The sequence below is a fragment of the Tamandua tetradactyla genome (genome assembly GCF_023851605.1).
Source record: "Tamandua tetradactyla isolate mTamTet1 chromosome 22 unlocalized genomic scaffold, mTamTet1.pri SUPER_22_unloc_1, whole genome shotgun sequence".
Classification (NCBI taxonomy): Eukaryota; Metazoa; Chordata; class Mammalia; order Pilosa; family Myrmecophagidae; genus Tamandua; species Tamandua tetradactyla.
This window is the reverse complement of record NW_027518251.1, coordinates 491,432-500,157: the sequence shown is the minus strand read 5'-3', so window position 1 is coordinate 500,157 and position 8,726 is coordinate 491,432. Positions and strand designations below refer to the sequence as shown.

At 38.4% G+C, this 8,726-nt stretch overlaps 1 pseudogene; it reads left to right on the top strand.

Moving 5' to 3' along the window:
- The first annotated feature begins 835 nt into the window (after positions 1 to 835).
- On the top strand, positions 836 to 1,643 carry LOC143672883 (olfactory receptor 2L8-like; annotated as a pseudogene).
- The last annotated feature ends 7,083 nt before the right edge of the window (positions 1,644 to 8,726 follow it).

Sequence of the window (8,726 nt, the reverse complement as noted above, 5' to 3'; positions counted from 1 at the left end):
GTGATGTTGAATTTTGGATAAGAGTGGCAAATTGTGATAATAACTGAGGGAAGGAACTCATAATAGATGTTAAGCTAACATAATATACACAGCCACTCACACACACACATACACATATTTTCAGAGTAAAAATGTTCTACCAAATACATTGTGTATTAGGACCAGATTAGTTGCTATAATAAAAAAGATTAGTGGCTAAACCCAGGTAAACAAAATTTAACTCCTGTATGAATAACAACCAAATGAGAGTAGTTTCCTTGTCAGTGAGGCAGGCACCTACACTCCTTCCACAATGAGGCCCCACCATGTTAAGCACTTGTCCTTCAAGCTTGCTAGTGGTAGGAGGGAAAACACATCTGCTTAGAGTGCTGTCTATGGTATTAAATAATGTGGCCATGCCCAATTGCATGGGAGACAGGATTGTAAAGCAACTTTGTTTACAGGGCAAATACAAAAAATATCAGTTTCTGTTAAAATGCAATAAGCAACCAAGAGTGGGTTTAGAACATTCATTTTGAGTGCATGAACTGTGCTGGTGTACATACAATAAACAACATAGGATTAATAAATAGCTTACAGGGAATAACTTACATCTTGTATGCCCTTTGTGATTCTCACCCTGAGGTGAAGATATGAATGTTATTGATGCACCAGTAATTTGAGAATTCTTAATAAAAAGCTGAAAGCATGTTTCAATGGCGAAGGTTTTGAAACTTATGTGGAGAAAATATATAATGAATGAAGTTATATCTCATTATTGGTGAACTTTTCCCTATTACCTTTCAGTTGAAGCAGTTGAATTTTGTTTGAGATAGGAAAGAATGAGAAAAGAGGAATGGATGTTAATCTCCTTGGGCTGTTCCCTGGCATGATGTATGCTGACACCCTCATTGGTATGAGCATCATCATCTATTTCACCACTCTTCCAGGGGATTTCACACTGATTCTCCTCTTCCTGGTGGATTCCAGGCTCCACACACCCACATATTTCCTTTTCAGCCAGATTTCCTTCATTGACTTGCTCCTCATCTCCTCCATTGTCCCTAAGATGGCCAGTGACTTCTGCTCAGGGAAGAGAAATATTTCAAATGCTGCCTGTGGGATACAGATATTTCTCTTTCTGATGCTGGGGGAAGCTGAGTACATTCTCCTGACACTCATGGCCTGGGACTTTTATGTGGCCATCTGCCATCCACTGAGATACCAGTCATTATGAGCCAGATGGTCTGCCAGATATTTTCATGTGGTCCTGGGCTGGGGGTGCCCTAGATGCTGTAGTCCAGACTCCATACTCCATGCACTTACCTAAGTGTGGCCACAAGAAGATAAGACATTTCTTCTGTGAAGTCTCATATGAGGATATTTCCACTTATAAGTTGACAATACTTGTGATGGGCATTGTGTTACTCCTTATATCCCTTATTGCCATCTTTTCCTCCTACACCATAATCTTATTTACTATTCTCCACATGAATTCCCCCAAGGGAAAAAACAAAGCTCTGGTCACCTGCTCCTCCCTCCTGATGCTTGTGGGGTTCTTTTACGCCCCAGCCCTCTTCACTTATATGAGACCTGGTTCCTCACATAGCCCCAATCAGAACAGAGATTTATAAGTGTACTTTTCATTCATTACCCCTCATTGAACCCCTTTATAGCCTGAGAAACAAGGATGCTTGGGGGGCATTGAAGAAAGTATTGGGAAAGTCTCTTACAGGAGAAAGGATTAAAATAATACCTGCAGAGTTAGTTGGGGGCATCTGGCACCAGGGTGGTGGTGGAAGTAAACTGTGGAGATTGTTATGTAGAACAGTCTGGGAGGAAAAGAATGTCTACCCCAAATGGTTATGTTAAGTATGAAGGAAGAGAGCACTGAAAAATAAGCACTCTGTTTCCTCTGGAAATGCATGCATGCCTTTTGTCACCCGGTAGTATATAGGCTGGATCTGGTTAAGAATAAAGTTGTCTGTTGTCTGTTATTGCTGATCTTCAGACCCCTGATCCCATCCCTTTCACAGCATTCCTTAATACCCTTTGAGCTCCATTCCGTAGGAAGCAAATCTGGTGCCCAACGTGGGTCACAAAGAAGAAGAAGACTCAAAAACATTACTGAGAAACCAAGGAAAAGTCTCTGTTAGAGGGACATTTGTCCAGCTGATAGAAGAGGACTTGAGTCATATTGGTAAAGTAAGCCATATTGGTAAAAGTAAGGATTTTCCTTGTAGCATCAGGGTAATGGGTAATCACAATAGGTGGTTGGAGGAGTATGTTTGTATGTTAAAAACATTGTCAGAAACTACAGGGGTCTCAATGAAGACTTCAGAGTCACTAGAGCTATTTTCTTTAATACAGAAGCATTGTTATTGGTTTCAGCCTCAAGGCTGCAATGTTTTAAATCCTAAGTAATGGAAATTGGTTCTGAAGGCTTTTCAGTGAGCATAATAAAATGGGGAAGATATGCCTGTTTCTATTTGATCATTGTGTTCAGTCAGGCAATGAACCCCCCCCCCCCCCGCTTTCTCTTAAACTCTGTGTTGTGTTTTTTCCTCAATATCCCACTGTCCCCTCTGGCCCTGTTTGGACAGTTGCTTGAGATGGACTCAGCAATTGAAGCCCAGACAGGGATCTGATAAGGGAATCATTTTTTTAAATTCATTTTTTCAATTTATAATTAAAAAAATTAACAACAAGCAAACATTAACATATCATTCCATTATACATATATAATCAGTAATTCTTAATATAATCACATAGTTGCATATTCATCATTTTTTAGAACATTTGCATCAATTTAGAAAAAGAAATAAAAAGACAACAGAAAAAGAAATAAAATGATAACAGAAAAAAATTATACATACCATACCCCTTAACCTCTACTTTCATTTATCACTAGCATTTCAAACTATAAATTTATTTTAACATTTGTTCCCCCTATTATTTATTTTTATTCCATATGTTCTACTCATCTGTTGATATGGCAGATAAAAGGAGCATCAGACACAAGGTTTTCACAATCACAGAGTCACATTGTGAAAGCTATATCATTGTTCAATCATCATCAAGAAATATGGCTACTGGAACACAGCTTTACATTTTCATTTTCAGGCAGTTCCCTCCAGCCTCTCAACTACATCTTGAACAATAAGGTGATATCTACTTAATGTGTAAGAATAACCTCCAGGATAACCTCTCAGCTCTGTTTGGAATCTCTCAGCCATTGACACTTAGTCTCATTTCACTCTTCCCCATTTTGGTCGAGAAGATTCTTTCAACACCTTGATGTTAATTCTCAGCTCATTCTAGGGTTTTTCTCAATCCCTTGATGTGGAGTTTCAGCTCATTCCAGGATCTCTGTCCAACGTTGCCAGGAAGGTCCACACTGCTGGGAGTCATGTACCACACAGAGAGGGAGAGGGTGGTGAGACTGCTCATCGTGTTGGCTGGAAAGAGAGGCCACATCTGAGGAAAAAAAAGAGGCTCTCTTGGGGGTGACTCTTAGGCCTAAATTTTAAGTAGATGACCTATCCTTTTTGGGGTAAAGTTTCATATGAACAAACCCTAAGACTGGGGACTCAGCCTATAGCTTTGATTGTCCACATTGTTTGTGAGAATATCAAGAATTCAACTTGGGGAAGTTGAATTTCTCCCTGTTTTTACCATTCCCTGAATGGGGCTTTGCAAATACTTTTCCAATCAGTGATTGAATCACTCTGGGATTCATCTGGACATTACTCTGGACAAATGATAGGGGAATTCTTAAAGCAAAAAGTGAGGAGATTGCTTCTGGGATGTCCACCACAAATACTGCAAAGAGCTAAAAAAAAAAACTACAAAAGGGTAAGGAGTGAATTGGACATATTTTCAGCTATGTGTAAAACTTGGGGTATTCAGGTTCAGCAGAAAGAAACCTCTGTAAATCTATGCTGCCCACTAGAGGCACAAAATTTTCTCAGTCTCAACTAGAAACTTTTCTTTGCCATGTACAGGATTGTTAATCTTAAACATGTTCTAGTGTGTATTTTTTCTCAGCTATCCAAATATATAATTGAGCCCACTGCTGACATAACACTTCAACCCATACCTTTAACTTGGGAAACAAGTGAGCCTTTGTAGCCCTTATCTATAGCAAATTTGGAGGCTCTAACTCAGTTAGTTCAAGAACAGTTTAAAGTGGAACATATAGAAGAATCTCATAGTCCCTGGAATTCTCCAGTATTTATTATAAAAATCAGATCAGGAAAATGGAAAATGTTAACTGATTTGATAAAAGTTAATGCTGTAATTCAACCCATGGAATCTTTACAACCTGGCTTGCCCATACCAGTTGTAATTCCTAAAAACTGCTCTATTACTGTAATAGATTTTAAAAATTGCTTTTTTACTATACCTTTAGCAGAACAAGATAAAGAAAAAACAATTTCTGAGCTTGTTCTTAATGAGTTGCCTTATATAAAAATTCATATACACTTGAGTCAGAAAATATTCAATAGGAACAATGCCATGCCAAGCAAAAGTCAGTATTAATTAATGATTCCTATGGAACAGTAACAGATGTGACCCCTGTGGGGCCTCCTATCTCTAACTTGGAGGTAACTAAGACTACATGGACAGGCAAGCTAAATCAGAGCTTAATACAAAGAGGATGATTTGTGCCAAATCCATGGGATAATAAATATAACATTAGAGAAATTTATAGAAAATTTTCCTAGGACTGAAACCAATTTTTATAACAAATTCTAGTAACTATAACTTCTATTTAATTAGCAGCTATAAATACTATATGCAGATATATAGTAAAGATCCGTAAGCATTTGTTAAGCATCATATGCATGTAAGAAATCAAATTTTTAATTGTGAGAATTGCTCTCTATTCACTTGTCTCCAAGTATTTATGTTGCAAGATAATGAGACAATTATGGCAGCAAAGAGAAGAAGAGGCATTTGGCTGCCAGTGCAGATGTGAAGATCTTTGCAATCCTCTCCAAAAACACAAATCCTGACCCATTTGGCAAAAGAATATCAGAAAAGGACTAATTGGACTCATTATTGTAGCTGTCATTGGAATCATTGGAATTATCACAGTGGCTGCAGTTGCTGGAACTGCATTGCATTAAACTATACAGATGCAGCATTTTGTTAGAGAAGGGCATAAAAATGCAGGTGAAATGTGGTATAGTCTATCTTATATTGATGAGCAAATTAATAATAGACTAAATGATATAGAGACAGTATTGATTCATATTGGAGATCAGATGTATAATTTAAATTTTTAGGAAGTTTAAAATGTGACTGGAATAAGAGCAATTTTTGTATTACCCATTTAAGATATAATCAATCTGAAATAGAATGGGAAAAAGTAAAAAGGCATCTTTTGGGGCACTTGGATAGTTTATGTCTTGATATCATAAAATTACAAAAAGGGTATTAAAAATATCTCAGAATAATTTGCATGTAGCCTATGGAAATGATATTATACAACCATGTACCCAAGAGCTAAAAAATCTTAATCATATTTATTGGTGGAAATCACATCATTTTTTAAATCTTTTTTTAGCCTTAGGTTTGGGGCTGTTTATACTCTTTCTATTCCTCCTCAGCTGTGTCAAACAACAAATGTTCAAAGTAGCAAGCCACACCACTAAACAATTCCTTGTGAACAGTGTGATTCTGGCAAAAGCCCTTGGCTCCCTCCTGAATCAAAGTCAGAGAGCTTGACTTGTAGCCAATGACAGGTAAGACCCTTCCTTCAGAGCTTAAGGGCAACCTAAGACAGGCACAGTCACATTGGCTAATAAAATAAAAAGAAAAAAATGTAGGAATAAGGGTTAAAACAAGACCTGCAGAATTCGTTGGGAGCAGCTGGCATCAGGGTGGTGGCAGCAGTAAACTGTGGAGCTTGTTATGTAGAGCAGTCTGGGAGGAAGAGAACGCTTACCCCAAATGTTTATGTTAAGTATGAAAGAAGAGAGCACTGAAAAATGAGCGCTCTCTTCCCTCAGGAAATGCATGCATGCCTTTTGTCATCCTGTAGTATATAGGCTGGATCTGGTTAAGAATAAAGTTGTCTGTTGTTTGCTATGGCTGATCTTCAGACCCTCTGATCCCATGTCTATTTCTTTCTCATCATTCCTTAATATCCTTCATACTCTGGTCCATAGTATTTCTTGCAGAGCTTGTCTCTTGGTCACAAATTCTCTCGGTGATTTTTTTGCCTGAAAATGTTGTAATTTTTGTCTCATTTTTGAAGGCAAATTTGGCTGGATATAGAATTCTTGATTGGCAGTTTTTCTCTTTTAGCAATTTAAATATATCATCTCACTGTCTTCTCACCTCCATGGTTTCCACTGAGAAATCCATACATATTCTTATTGGATTTCCCTTGCATGTGATGGATTGTTTTTCTCTTTCAGCTTTAAAGATTCTTTCTTTCTCTTTGGCAGCTGACAATCAGATTAGTAAGTGTCTTGGAATACGTCTATTTGGATCTATTCTGTTTGGGTTACACTGCACTTATTGGATGTGTAATTTTAAGTCTTTCATAAGAGTTGGGAAATTTTCAGTGATAATTTCCTCCATCAGTTTTTCTCTCCTCCTTTTCCCTTTTCTTCTCCTTCTGGGATACCCACAACATGTATATTCATGTGCTTCATGTTTTCACTCAATCCCCTGAGTCCCTACTCATGCTTTTCCATTCTTTTTCCTATATTTTCTTTTGCTTGTTGGATTTCAGATGTTCCAACCTCCATTTCACTAATCCTATGTTCTGCCTCTTGAAATCTGACATCGTAGGTTTCAATTGTTTTTTCATCTCTTCTACCGTGCCTTTTATTCCTATAAGATCTGTGATTTGTTTTTTTTCAGACTTTTGATTTCTTCTTTTTATTCATTCCTTGCTTTCTTTATATCCTCTCTAAATTCATTTATTTTATTTTTCATGAGGTTTTTCATGTCTGCTCAAACATTCTGAATTAAAGGTTTCAACCTCTGTATCTCATTAGAGTTGTTGATTTGTTTCTTTGACTGAGCCATGTCTTCAATTTTTCTAGTGTGATTCACTATTTTTCCTGGCATCTAGGCATTTAATTACATTAACTAGTTTATCTTGGAGAATGCTTTCACTTCTTTTACCTAGGCTTTTCTTGCTTAATGACTTTGTCATCTATCTGTTTTTTGCCATTCAGTTCAGCTTATTCTGGACCACTAGCTTAGGTTTTAACAGAGCAGAATATTTCAGTTCTTCTTTTCTTGTTTCTTGACCTGCTTGTATGGTGCTGCCCCACTACCCTTAGGAGAATCTACTTCAGTATTATAGACCTCAGCCAGATTTTTCCAGACCAAACTGGCCTCCTGTCACCTGCATCAGTTTTCCCTGAGGGTGAAACCCAGGGAAAGAGTCACCTGCATCAGTTTTCCCTGAGGGTGAAACCCAGCATGTTGAAGGAATTTTCTGTAAAGTCTCTGGACTGTGCACTTTTCCTATCCTGCCCGATATGTGGCGCTTGTCCGCTTATGGGTCCCACCAGCATAAGGTTATGTGGTACTTTTAATTTTGGCAGACTGTCCCTGCTGGAGACATAGTGCAGACAGTTGAGAGGTTGTAGGCTGGCTTTAATCACTTCAAACTTCCAAACCCTGAGGTCTGAATTCCTTGATGGGGGAAATCCACCTAAGCTGGACCCCACCCCTCCCCTGGTGAAGGCACAGGCTCCAGACAAGCCTTCAAACAAGCTTGTTTCTTCCTATGCCTGGGGCAGTTGCAGCCTGAGAAGCCCTGTGGCTGTATCCAAAGGCAGTCAAGCCTTTGTAGAAACACAGCCACAAAAAAGAAAGAGAAAAATCCTTCTCTGATCAGGTCCTCCATTCCTCAGGTTGGTGAATCAAGAGCAAAGTATGTATGTTGCTTTGTGTACCTTCAGATACTATTTGCCCCTTCCTTTCCTTCAGAGACCAGACCCTTTCAAGTATTATGTGCTATCTGATCCAGAAACCCTCTGTTTATTCTTTTCTTTTTTCTTTTTCCATCAGCCCTGCTCCCTCAGCACTGGGGCAAAAATCATCAACCTCCACTTTGACCAGGTTCAGCTGAGCTGGGGGCTTATTTTTAGTAGTCAGAATTTGTGAATTAATTCCATAATTGAAGCTTAGTTGCATTCAGCCCCTGTTGCTGGTAATGTCCCTTTCCTTTCCCCTCTGAGAAGCAGCCTGTGGTGGAGGGGCACTGACTGACATGGCTTGGGGAACTCATGGTGCTGGGGGGATCATAGCCAGTCCAGATGATCCAGACTGGATTATGCTGTGTGTCCTGACACTTGTGTGGCCTCAGCAGTTGTTGTGTACTGTTCCTGGCTATTTAGTAGCTTTTCTGGAGGACAAACTAAATCCCACACCTTGCTAAGCCACCATCTTGGCCTCATCACCAAAAAAGAATGAATAGATGTAACAAATAAAGTCCAAAAGATGAGATAGTGGATTCAAGAAAAACATTTTTGTAATAAAATGTACTAAACATAACAATTAAAAGATACAGATTGGCAGAATGGATTAAGAAGCATAATCCAACTATATCCTGCTTACAAGAGACCCATCTTACACACCTTACACAAGGGTAAACACATTGAAAGAGAAAGGATGGGAAAACAAGTTGTAACCAAAAGTTAGCATGAGTAAATATACTAATATTAGACAAAATATACATTAAATGTAAAGACATCATAAGAGACAAAGAAGAA